The sequence below is a fragment of the Eubalaena glacialis genome, chromosome 1, assembly GCF_028564815.1.
Source record: "Eubalaena glacialis isolate mEubGla1 chromosome 1, mEubGla1.1.hap2.+ XY, whole genome shotgun sequence".
NCBI classification, from domain to species: domain Eukaryota; kingdom Metazoa; phylum Chordata; class Mammalia; order Artiodactyla; family Balaenidae; genus Eubalaena; species Eubalaena glacialis.
The window spans coordinates 119,321,644-119,335,115 of record NC_083716.1 but is presented as its reverse complement, the minus strand read 5'-3'; the positions used below and the strand labels follow the sequence as shown (position 1 = coordinate 119,335,115).

The following is a 13,472-nucleotide window of genomic DNA, read 5'->3' as shown; positions in this document are numbered from 1 at the left end:
AATTTAAACTGAAAAAAATAAAAACCAACCTCAGAACATTACATACTGCGTAGTCCCATTTGTATGTCATTCTTGTAATGACAAAATTATAGAAACGGAGAACAGTGTTCCGGAGGTCAGCGGGGAGGCAAGGAGGTGGCTGTGGCTATAAATGGGTAGCATGAGAGATCCTTGTGATGGAACGGATTCCTGACCATGGTGTTATCCACATTTATCTACACATGTGATAAAACTGCATAAAACTAAATGCACATGCACGTGCATACATGCATACATAAGAAAATGTAAAACCAGTGAAATCTAAATATGGTCCATGGATTGTATCAACATCAATTCCCTGGATGTGATACTAGACTACACTGAAGCAGGACGTTACCCTTGGGGAAAACTGGATGAAGGGCATACAGGATCACTCTGTATTCTTTCTTACAACTGCATGTGAATCTACAATTATCTCAAAAGTTGCTAAAAGCCATCATTTTGAAAACCCTAATGAAATAATGAATGTAGGCAATGATCATAAAGGGGTGTCAAAACCATTAGGTAAAAGACTGATGGGAAACTTTAGAATGAATACTGCAGGGGCTGACAACACTTGAACTTAGTAATCAAACTTAACGAATGAATCAAGCCTCCGGATGTAACTCCTGGTTTATGGGCTATGATGGTGTCTGGAAGAACAAGTTAAATGACACCATAAGGAGGTCATCAGCCAAGTTCAGACTGTGGAAAATTCTACTGAATAAATGACTTGTTTTCTTCAACAAATAATTAGCATGAGATATATAGAAGGAGAGGAAGGTTATAAACCAAGAGACTTAAAAGAGATATATCAACCAATGTTTAGACCTTGCACGGATCCTTATTTGCATAATATTAGATGATATTAGGAATTAATATCAACTCTGTTTATTTAATATTATTATGCTTCTGAGTCTTTAACTTAAAAGACTGAGGTATATAGGTGAAATGGTATTATGACTGGTACTTGCTTTCAAATACTCTGACAGAGGGAAAACAATTATGGATGTGTAGATTATTAAAAAAATTGTAGAACATTGGTAACTGCTGAAGCTGGGTGTATGTGGGACCTTATCATACTACTCAATTTTTTTTTCTTTTTTTTTTTTTTCAATTTTTTTTTTATATGCTTAAAATTTTTCATAGTAAAATCACTTTACTGATTTAAGAGAAGATAAGTGCACAAACATGTACATTCAAGGAAGATTTTTTCATTGATGTGTTTCTAATAGTTTATAAAAATTAGAATCCATCTAAATGTTCATCAATGAAGACCTAGTTAAGTAACTATGTCACGCCATAAAATAAAATCCCCTGCAGACATTAAAGGGTGAAATGGATCCAGGGATATTAACTTTAAAAGATGGCTATGACATATTAGTGAATATTAGCTCTTGCCTGTTACTTGGTTTATATATCTTTAATATTGCTTGATGTTTTAATAATGATTATGTGTTTTGGAATTAGGCTAATTTCCCTGTATACTTACATTTGCACTTTTCTGATGTATGTGGTATACAGCAACAAAAAGTTATTTTTAAAGCTAAAGTATTTCTACTCCCTTTAAGAAAAAAGAGCTAACTGAACAAAGCAAACAAAACAGAACTTATCAAACACTGTACAGAACAGAGAGGGTCGGAAACTTAGTTATACTACTGATACGTATTGAGGGACGCCAACTAAATCCGGAAAGTATTGAGCAGTGAGGGGCACTAGGAGCAGGTCACATGCCCAGGATAAGTCTACACCTGTCCGAGGTGCATGAAAGGCCTTCCACACTCAGCCCCTCCCTACCCCTCGGATGGTATTCGTCCCCACCACAGCCCACTTTGCACATGTCACGCCGGCAGCAACAACTGCCCATGATTTCCACACGTACCAGGCTGTTCCAAGCCTCCTCCACACCTTTCCACCCCCAGCTTCTCCCCAGACTCCCTGTGCCCCTCGCCTCTTCACCTCACCACACAGGCAGGCAGCCCCTGAAACCCGGCCCGGGACCACCTGCCCCAGGACAGCATCAGTCAGCTCCTCCTATGCCCCAGCTCAGCGTAAGACCCCTCTGACCTCCCACATCACCTGACTGTCATACTGCAGTCATCTGTTCATGGTTTATTTTTGTAAACCCAGCAACGTGTGCGTCATGAGGCACAGCAGAGCCCCCATCAATGTCTGGATAACTGCAGGGCTGAGGAACGCCAGAATTCCTCCTGACACATCAGTCCTGCACTACAGACATAGTATCCAGGGTCTATGAGCTCTTCCAGGGCCATGAAAATGTTTGAGACCTGAAGAAAAACCTTATTGCTCCAGAATATGAAAATCTTTAAAAATCAAAATTAACATTTAAGTAACTACCTACAACACGTAACATTTCAACAGCAACTCAACTTGACTTATATATGTTAGATTTAATACAGGATATAGGTCCATTTTTTACAACGTAGGGTGGGGATCTGAAAAGTAACAGTGCCTAGGGCTTAGGAAGGTATTTAAACTTCCCTGCCTAAAAAAACCTGTTCTGGCTGGTACCTTACCCAGCTGGTTTGGGATAATGAAGAAAAACCCATATCCAAAGCAAAGCAAAACTCTTAAAAACAAACAAACAAAGCAAACACAAAACCCATGCAGGAATGACCTCACATGGAGCTCCCACGTCCCTGACAGGTAACCACTGCATCATCAGAGCCAAGAATGGATGTAGTCCAGCACCCTCCCCTCCTGGACCAGCCTTACGGGTCAGGTTGAAGCTGCTTTTTATGGCCCAGGATCCAGCAGCCTGAACAGGGAAGGTGGAAATTCAGCATGGAATGGTCAGGGAAAGTCAAGACAAGCTGCAAGCCAGGTTCCCTAACAGCCTAACAGCTCTCATTCCGAAGCTGGCTCCTCTCCCCGAGGCAAAGTTCTGAGCTAAAGAGATGTAAACCAGCTTGGTGGGGGGTGGCTCCTGAGGTGAACAAAAAGCTCAGAGCCCAGCATTATGATAAGCACAAAACATGCAAATGCCTAAAATACTCGACTGATGACCTCTCTCAGCTAAAAAAAAAAAAAAAAAAAAAAAAGTAACTACAGCCAATTCTGGTTACTCGCAGTGGATAATGTCTGTAAAGTGTTCGTGAACACTGAATTCGTGAATACCGAACCACTGCTCCTAGGGAAATACAGGGCCAGGTTCTGGGGAGCCTCTGGTTCCTCTAGCCACAACACTTTCATCAGCCAATAAATACATAACCTTGTTTTATGTGCATTTCTGTTTAAAGACACCTTATTTGACATATATTGTTGATTCATGAACGTTGAACTCACAGCCAACAGTATTACAAGTCATGTCTGAACAAAGCTTACCTAATGCACAGATTTTCTCTGTAAGGCACACACAGCCCTCTTGCACTTAGAACACTAGATGGCACTACGTTTGGGGGCCATTTTAAACAGCGACATCACCAACAACAAGCATAAAAATGTGAAAAGCATGGCATTAAATAAAGCACAATGCAGACAACTGTTTACAGTATGAGCTGAAACAAGACGGCAGCAAGTTGACTGGTTTGACCTCAGCTGGTAACGTGAATTTTGTTGATTCAAATGTGTCACTGGGGAATGCGCATCGGGGAATGACCAAGAAAGTGCCTGAGTATTGCTTTTACTCACAAGTAAATTTTAGTGAGTAGGCTAATTCACAAATACACAATCTGTGAATAATGAGGACTGGCTGTATTACCAAAAAGAAAAAAGAAAAAAAAGTGCTTTCCAGTATTTGAAGAAAGCATGCTCTTGACCCTTCTGTAAGAGAATGGAAGAGAATCCAAAATGTCCTTAAGAGTTAGAAGCTTTAAGTGTAGAAAAGCACTCAGCACTTGGGCAGTTAGCATGGAGAAGATTTTACAACCACCAGACAAAAGAGTGCACTGGCTGACTTTCCTTTCCACAACAGGCAGGAGAAGGGGTGTATGCGACTTGAAAATTAACAGACTCCTAAGGTGAATCATTTTGAAAAACTACAATATTTTGTAAAGTTATATCTACTCCCTAAATTTAAGTATTGTAAAATCAAATTTGTCATATATGAAGTTTGCTTTATACCTTGTCTTACCCATATGAAAAAGGTACGACTTTAAAAAAACTAACGTTCTAACCACATACAAAAATATATATGTATATTACTCACACTAAATGCTTAATTTTCCTCTAGATTTAGGAACTAATATTACAGGGCGAAGAGTCTATTTGCCTTCCTTTTGAAACAAATCAATAGAAAGAAGATAAGAAATACAGTTTATTGTTCTTTTACATGAGGAAACTAAACTGGCATAGATGATCAGGTATAAAAGAAGGAAAAAGAAGAGTTCTGCTAAGATTCATCATTACTCAATATGTAAATGATTCTGACAATCATTTTGGAGTAAATAAACATATGTGCTACTAAATATCATCCAAGTATGTCATTTTACCCCTTAAAAAGTTGTTTAAGGGAGAGGGAAAAAACCTCCAGAGAGAGAGAGGGAAAAAACCTACATTCTCTTTATTACTCTTCTTAAAAATACTGAGCACCTAGCGCACCGCTAAGTAGGTGAATGAGAAATGTTCACCTTTTAAAGAGAATACAACCTTGGCAAATTAGCAACTTTATATAAAATTCCAATTTAACTAAAGTTCATAAGAATGACACATTATAATCAAGTCACATTTAAGACTATGCCTAAAATGTTAATTCCATTTTAATCTATTCTGGCCTACTTCAAAAGCATAATTTTTTTTTTAACTTTTAAATGGAAAACAAAATTTTATTCTAAAAATAGATCTTGGTAACAATGAAATACCAAAAGCTTGTCATTATAATAAAAAGAAAAAAGTTAACAGAAATGTGCTATAAAAATTTTCAAAAGCATAATTTTTAAGAAATTAAACTATACATTTATAGAGGAGTATATATAGTATACTATATTTATAGAGTATAGTACATTTATAGAGTATAGAAGCTATACTATATTTATAGAGTATAGTACATTTATAGAGTATAGAAGCTATACTATATTTATAGAGTATAGTACATTTATAGAGTATAGAAGCTATACTATATTTATAGAGTATAGTACATTTATAGAGTATAGAAGCTATACTATATTTATAGAGTATAGTACATTTATAGAGTATAGAAGCTATACTATATTTATAGAGTATAGTACATTTATAGAGTATAGAAGCTCTCACGCTTCTGCACGTCTTGCCAGCAGAGGCGCTGGCTGCTCTAGCTCTCAGATATCTTTTCAAGGATGTGTGTATAGCAAACAACCCAGGAAAACAGAGATATTCTCTCCCTCCAGAATAGAGGGCAGGTTGGTTTGTTGTCCACTGTAATAAAAATAACGTCTCTCTCTGGGCTAGATTTGGGCAGGTTCGCTTGCAGTTGTTTTTTTTTTTTAAAGTGCTGCTATGTTATCTTTTCGATAGTACCTTTATTTATTTATTTACTGACTGCACCATGTGGCATGCGGGATCTTAGTTCCCCGAGCAGGGATCGAACCCGTGCCCCCTGCAATGGGAGCGCGGAGTCTTAACCACTGGGCCACCAGGGGAGTCCCTGCTTGCAGTTCTTTATAAAATATTTGTATTAGCTAAACTCAGGGTTCTACAGCTGTGGACTCACGGGGCAAGAGGAAATGACACAAACAGGGAGCTCATGCTATTGGCTGTGCTGTAATACAGTCCTTTGTCTCAGACCCTGGAGTTCCATGTCTTCTGCCAGCGACCAGTAAACTGTGACAGGCTGATCTGTCAGCTTCCGAGTAGGATAAAATCTCAAGACTCTTCACAGTTCTTGACAGTGTGTGACAAGGATGGGATGCTGGCAGAAACATGGCTTTCTGGAACAGAAAAGACAAAGGTCCCATGGGTTTAGGGCATATAAGAAGATTCCCTGGGATCCAGAAGCAAATGTTCTTGTCCAAGTGGTGGGTGTGGGGTTGTAAGGGTTAATTAACCTTTAGAGGATGAGCAGCAAAAGGTAGGATTGAAACAAACTGCCCAACGGTCCTTTGGTTGTTGATCACTCTCCTTGGGGTGGGAGGGGAAGGGATGCAACCATGGCAATGAGGCGCAAGCCCTGCGGCCCCAGATGAGAGGCAATGAGGCTACAGCTGTTACGTAGAGTCCCCAGAGCTGAAACAAATTATGTCATCAATGGGGATCTAGAGCTTTTGGGTAACTGAAAAATTCATTAAGTTGAGCCATGAATAGCCACCGGGTCGTATGAAACTAAACATATGTGTGCCCTGCTAACTGGCACAGAGCTCCAGTAACCCTCTGTAACCCTGATCCCTCCCCTTGCCCCCTACCCTGACATCTGCTTTAAGGAGGAGCATTAGGGGTGGCCTGAGGTCTCTCTGTCCCCAAGAGAGACTGAAGGCCTTATGCACCCAAGCATACTGAGGAACTTCAGGGAAAGGAGGGACTCAAATGTTTATGGCTCTGTGGATACAGGCACCCACGTCACTGTCCTACCTGGCCCTGTGCAGGAGGAGGTACTCAGATTCAGCTAGCGGGATCTGGACAGGATTCACAGCGGGGAAAGGAAACTAACATGAGGAAGTAGATGGGATGCTTCAGGCCAATTCAAAGTACTGTTGTTGTTTCTACATCTGATTGTACAAATGATGCATATATATCCTTATACTTCCCTGTCTACAGTGCCAAAGGAGATTCTCCCCCATCAGGAAGAGCTATAGGTAGAGAAATGCTAGTGGGAGAAGCACCCCTGCTGTTTGTCATCAGTGGGTGGGTTGGGACGTCATACGATTGCCCTACCCACTGATGTTCAAAGTTTTCAATATATAAAAAATGTTCTGTTGGTTGGCAAGTCAGAAACCTCACTCTCAATGGTCCTGTGCTGTTATCACACCTCCACCAGCTAAATCCAGGGCTCTACTCAACAAGTAAAGTCTCTTGGGATTATGTGGGTGGATTCATAATGCCCAATCCCTTTGGCCATCAAAGAACAACAGCTGTCTTCTCAGCCTCCTGCCACCAAAAAAGAACGCCAGCACCTTGCTGGCCTCTCTGGGGACTGGAGACGGTGTGTGCCTGGGGCGGCTCTGTGACGTGTCAGTGTGGCCAGGCTGAGCTAGAGTCCCCAGAATGCCCTTTCTGGCATGCTTCTGGTTACTGTGAGCAACAGGGGATATTTTCTCCCGAATGTTAGAGGAAGAAGCATATTTTGTATGTACTTTGTAGCACACACATTTTGTAGATGTAATTAAAGTCCATAATCAGCTGACCTTAAATTAATCAAAAGGGAGATTCTCCTGGGCGGGCCTGACTTAATCTGTTAGAAGCCCTTTAGGAGGACTTAGGCGTCCCTGAGCTCAGAGACTCCAAGTCACAGCGGGGTCTGCACTTGCTCTCCCTTCCCCTGGGTCCTCCCTCCTGAGCGCTGCTTGAGACCATGAGCCTCAGCTGGTGTCTGCTCCTCATGGGCCCTTCCTGACTACCGGCCTCTGAATGTCTAACCTACTTAGCCAGTCCCCAGCATGGAGTAAGCCAGCTCCTCGTGTGATGTGTGTGTGATGTGTGTGTGGTATGTGTGTGTGGTATGTGTGTGATGTGTGTGTGGTATGTGTGTGGTATGTGTGTGGTATGTGTGTGATGTGTGTGTGGTATGTGTGTGTGATGTGTGTGTGGTATGTGTGTGATATGTGTGTGTGTGATGTGTGTGTGGTATGTGTGTGATGTGTGTGTGGTATGTGTGTGGTATGTGTGTGGTATGTGTGTGGTATGTGTGTGATGTGTGTGTGGTGTGTGTGTGTGTGTTCTGTATTTTGTCTTCTACTGGTTCTGCTGCTTCTCCAGTTGAGCCCTGACTGATGAAGTCCTCACTTGGACACTCTACTTGGTCTTTTAACCTACAAGGCAGCATCCTGAGTGGCGCCCAAACCAAGCAGCTGCATTGAAAGTGGTCTAGCAAGCTGCGGTACATCTCTACCTGTGGGACCTACAATCCGACGACCCCTTTGAGGTACCAGTCACTGTGGCTGATGATTTTGCAAGCTGGAGCCTCTAGCAAAGGGAAGTCAGCCTCCACCCAGAGGCCCCTTTTGGTCCTGGGCTCCTCACCTCCCTGACACAGCTTGCGATTCTTCAGCCTAACATTCCCATTCAGGAGTGAGTCAACTCCAGCTCAATGACTAATAAGATGGGAAGAACCAAACAGGTTCCCTTATCAAATGGAAATGATATGTTTAACAACTTAGCAAGTTGAGCCCTATGTGCATATCAGTTTGATTTGGAAAAGTGGCAGCTTTCCCTTTGGGGAAAACTTTCTTCTTCACTCTACCACCTGAAGCAAAGTTACTGACTCAACAGGACTCTCTGTTCACAGCAAGGTTCCCCTAAATGCCTGGGCCTAGTTCACAGATGGTTTGGCTAAGCTGAAACCCAGCAGTGTCCACTGGCCTACTGTGACTGTTCAGCCGAGCTCCAGCTGTGAAAAACCAAAACCAGACATGTTCACTCTGCTCAGTGGCAGAACTGAAGGCTGTTCCCATAGCTCTGGCTAATATTCCCATAGATGAATCTTATGTTTTACTTACTCTTGAGCTGTTGCCAAAGGCCCAGCTATTTGATCTACCTCTTAGAAAACCACAGAGGGGCAGATTAAAGACACTTCTCTTAAGGGCTGTGAATTGTGGAAACAATCCTCAGAGGAGTAGAGGAAAATTTCTTTCTTCCCAACACAGTAGACCTCCCAAACCTCCCTAACATCCACAGCTACTTGGTACTGTTAAGCACTGAAACCGCCGTCTAAAAAATCAACTAAAAAAGAATTCTCACTCTACCTCCCTCATCTCCTCCTGGAACACACACCTTAGAATGGCAGTTTGTTCACTGAACACAGCTACCCACAGAAAGGGATCATCCTCTCTCTGCTGTTTCCTGGGAGATGATCAGGACAAAGAGGAAGAGGGGAGAGGGGCAGCTATAGAGACCAGTGTGAAATCCTGGGATTCCACCCAGACCGTTCCTGTGCATAATGCTTCTTTCTTTCCCCTTCAGGTACCCCAGCCAGCCTGACTGGTACATCTTCCATGTGGCAAGGTGGCCAAAAGCGGGCTTAGGGGATTTGAACATAACTCTGGTTCAGCTTCCTGGATTCTCTTGTTGGACTGACAATGATCTAGATCATATCGGTGGAGTACACTTCAGGCCAGAGTGGGGGACCTAGTGGGTCTCTGTAAGTTTTATAAAAGCTCCCTTCAGGGAATAGGAGTTGATTAGAAAAAAGGTGAAGTTATAGCTTCTGGAATGGGACACACACATTTTTGTGGAGGTGGAGGGAGGGAAATAACCTCACCACCTAGGGAGAGAACAACTTGTGCCCCAGGAGATAGGGGTGGGAAGGATCATTCATTAACTATCTTTTATCTTTCAGAATTGCCCCGGAGCACTTCTCATGAAGCAGAACACCCTGACAAGGTTCCCCCGAACTGGTATAAGCACCTTAAATTTAACTGACTCCTGAATTTGCCACCCCTGACAGATGGCTCTGACCACAATGAAAACCATTACCAACAAGTGTATCAGAACATCTGTCCCAGCTCCTGTACCTCTCATACAAAACACCTATCAACACTTCCAGATGTCTTCTCCACCCCATTCCCACAGCCACTGCTCAGCATGCCATGTTACAGACAAATGACACTCAGCTGGCAGCCTAGTCAAACAAGACAGACTGCCTGCCTGCCCTCAGGCAGTCCCTCCAAAAACAAGGTTTAAATGCAATAATGTGAACCCAAGTGAAAATCCCAATGCCTTCTATCAGGCTAAGGGTCACACTGGAGGCCCTAACAACCTGTGTGCTCTGAACCATGTGGGTCCCAACTGTAAATTGTAAAGAAATTTCTTTCCAGGGTCACACCAGCACCTCCAGGCCTGTGATTTTGTGTCTGTGTGTGTGTGGTGAGGGGGGCCTCCAGTATTAACTTGCCTCTCTCCCCACAATACTGTTATTTGCATCTTAGACCTGCAGGTGTTTCAGAAAACACCATGAGTAAGCTCTCACATGACCAACGACTAGATCAATGATGGCAATCTCTCCAAAACAGCCCTTGGTTACTCAGGAAAGCTTCCGGGAGGGTTAAGTGCACCCTATGGGCAGTTTTCCCCACAATGAGTCATCCAATTAGAAAAGGTGGTATGAAATCTGTCCCCAGCTTTAGCTAAAGTGATAAGTAACACCACCTCGCCCTCACTGCCAGTGTCATTATGGATGGCAGACTCTAAACTTCTGCCTTTTGCCCAGGGTGGTCTGTGCCAAGGCTAGCACAAGCTGCTGCACCTGGATTGATGCCTCAGACCAAGTGGGAAGGTCAATATAGAAACTTAGAGAAAGGTCCCTCGTTTTCTAAGGCCCAAGGATGGTTTCTGAGATTTGTTCAGGACCCTGGGGGCATGGCTAAAGTCAATTCTGCAGGTTGGCCTAGTCCTGCTGCTTGGAGTCTTACTGAGAGTAGCCCTAATTAAATGCTGTCTGAGACGAATGGAATTGACTCAGTCCCAGCCCGTCAGTCAGATTAACCAGAGTGGCTGAGAAAGTGGCACACCCATAGGAAAATTCAGCAGAATATGGTGTAGAAATGAGGAGTGGCTCTTAGTGGAAGACAATTTTCCATGAGTCTCAGAGTTTCTGCGTATCTTATAAGCAGAGGCACTAGTGGCCTTTGTTCTGGGCTATCTTTTCCCAGGATGTCTGTATAGCCTACAGCCTTGGAGGACAGTGTCTGCCCCCAGCACAGGGCCAGTGTGTTTGCTCTCCAGAATAACAGAGCTGCCTACACATACCTGATCCAATTCCCCACCTCTCCCATTCTCCCTTCAATCCATTCTAAACGAGACTTTGCATTCACCCCTCAGCTAAAACAGCACGAGGTCAGATCCAATGAACACATCTCTGTCCTTATCTTCGTAGCACTCTGATGTCAGTGAAGGAAGATCACACTCAACTTCTCAGAAGCGCTCAGCACGGCTGAAGAACTTGCTCACCCTTCTCTGCCTCTGCGACACCACTTTCTCCAGCTGTCTCTTTCTGCACTGCTCCTTTCCTAGATCGCTTCCAGGCTCCTCTCCTCTTTAAGAACTTGAAATGTTAGTGCTCCTCTGACAACTCTCTCAAACACATTTCCAGCCCTCAGGTCAAAACTGGGTTGGCTACTTAACTTCTCTACTTAGATATCACCAGGCATTTAACATTTCACATACCCCAAACTGAACTTGGCAGTTTAAATCTGACACCTACCCCCAACCCTGATTTCCCCATCTCAGTCGATTATACAATCATCCATTGAGTTACTCAAGCCATCAGCAAAGGATTCCTCCTTTCCCTACTCTCTAGCTAACCCATCAGCAAATCTTCTCAGCTCTTTCCCCAAAACGTACCTTGAATTTCCCCATTTCTCTCCATCTCCATTACTGCTACACTAGTCCAAGCCTCCACTGTCTTTGTCTCTATTGGAAAAATAGAAAAGCTTCCCAATTGGTCTTCCCACCACCAGTGTGGTCCCCTCAATCCATGTGGCATATAGCAGCGGGAGTGATCTTCTAAATATGTAAATCTGAGTATGTCTCCCCTGCTTAAAATTCTCCAAAGGCTCCCCAGAACCCCTAAAGTAAAGAAGTGAACTCATCATCATGGCCAGCAAGTCCCTGCATGATTTGGCCCCAGACCCCATCTCCCCCTGGGCCACCACACAACAGTGACACTGGCCCCTCTTTCATTTCTTCCAATACATCGAGCTATTTCTGGTCTTTCCACAGGTTGCTCCCTAGCCTGAAACATTCTTGCTTTCCTGGATCCTCCCTAGCCTTCTGTTCCCAATGTAAATGTCACCTCATCAGAAGGACCTTTCTTAACTGACTCAGCCCCACTTATTCCTCCTTTGCTCTCAGTTTTCCCCCCACTGTGAGACAATAATGCATGAGGAAAAGGGCTGTGTTTTTAGTACCAACTCGCTTATTTCTGATTTTTAGATGAATGCTGTTGCGGGTTGTACTGTGTCCCCCCTAAAAAAACATGTTGAAGTCCTAACTCCCACCCAGGACCTCAGAATGTGACCTTATTTGTAAATACAGTTGTTGAAGACATAACTCGTTAAGGTGAGGTCATACTGGAGTAGGCTGGGCCTCATATCCAATATGACCAGTGTCCTTATGAAAGAAGAGGGCCTTGTGAAGACAGACACACAGGAGAACACCATGCAAAGATGGTGGACTGAAGTGATGTATCTACAAGCCAAGGAATGCCTGGGGCTACGGGAAGCTAAGAGAGAGGCATGGATTCACCCTCACAGCGCTCAGAAGGCATCAACCCTGCTCACTGATTTTGGACTTCTAGCCTCCAGAACTCCGGGACAATAAATATCTATTGTCTTAAGCCACCCAATTTGTGATACTTTGTTATAGCAACCCCAAGAGACTAATACAAATGCCAAATTGCAAAGACATATATAGAAGGGAAAGGTGTTCTTACAGAGGGAGGTGGTGGGTAAAGGGGCATAAGTGACTGTTTTAACATTACGTTCGCTGAAACTAAAACTTTCATTTTCAAAAGTAACCTAATTAAAACATGAACTAGAGTTACAGTGAAGCCTCACTACAACTGCATTATTGTGATTTGTAGGAAAAATACATATTTGGTCTTCATCCACAGTTCCTGGCTCACAGCTCCCAAAACTCCTGGAATTTCCTGAATAATGGGATGATATTTGGTCTCTTGTCCTCAGTTCCTGAAAACACTTCAGGGAAGGTGACTTTCGGGATCCCACCCAAAGGTGGGGGCTAGTTGTCAGGAGAACCAACTTTCAGTCCCACCCCCTGCTGGAAGTTGAGTCAATCACCATTGGCCAGTGACTTAGTCAATCATGACTATGTAACAAAGCCTCCATAAAAAACCCAAAAGGACAGCTTGTTGGACCTTTTCAGAGAGCTTCCACATTGGGGAACCAGAACACTTCCACATGCCCCTATGCTTGGCCCCATCCACCATGAGGACAGAAGCCCCTTTGTTCAGGACCTTGACCTTCGTATCTCATTTGGCTGTTGATTTATATCCTTTTATAATAAATCAGTAATCTAGTAAGTAAACAGGTTTCCCGAAGTTCTGGGAGCCCTTCTAACAAACTAATTGAACCCCAAGAGGGAGTCGTGGGAACCTCTGATTTACAGCCAGTTGATCCGAAGTATAGGTTACAACCTGGACTTGCAACGGGCATCCTGAATTGGAGGGATCATCAGAACCTCCAATCTGTAGCTGGTCAAAAGCACAGGTAACAACTTGTGACTGGCCTCTGAAGTGGAGGGAGGTCTTGTGGGACTGAGCCCTTTGTCTATGGAATCTGATTCTATCTCTGGGCAGACAGTGTCAGAATTGAGTTGAACTTCTGTATACCTGCTAGCAACCAAGAATT

The 13,472-nt window shown here is 43.4% G+C and overlaps 1 protein-coding gene across 2 annotated transcripts in view; it reads right to left on the bottom strand.

Annotated features, from left to right (window-relative positions):
• The window catches only part of C1H2orf76 (chromosome 1 C2orf76 homolog), an 85,586-nt gene that overhangs the window by 61,859 nt on the left and 10,255 nt on the right, over positions 1-13,472 (bottom strand). The window lies entirely within an intron of this gene.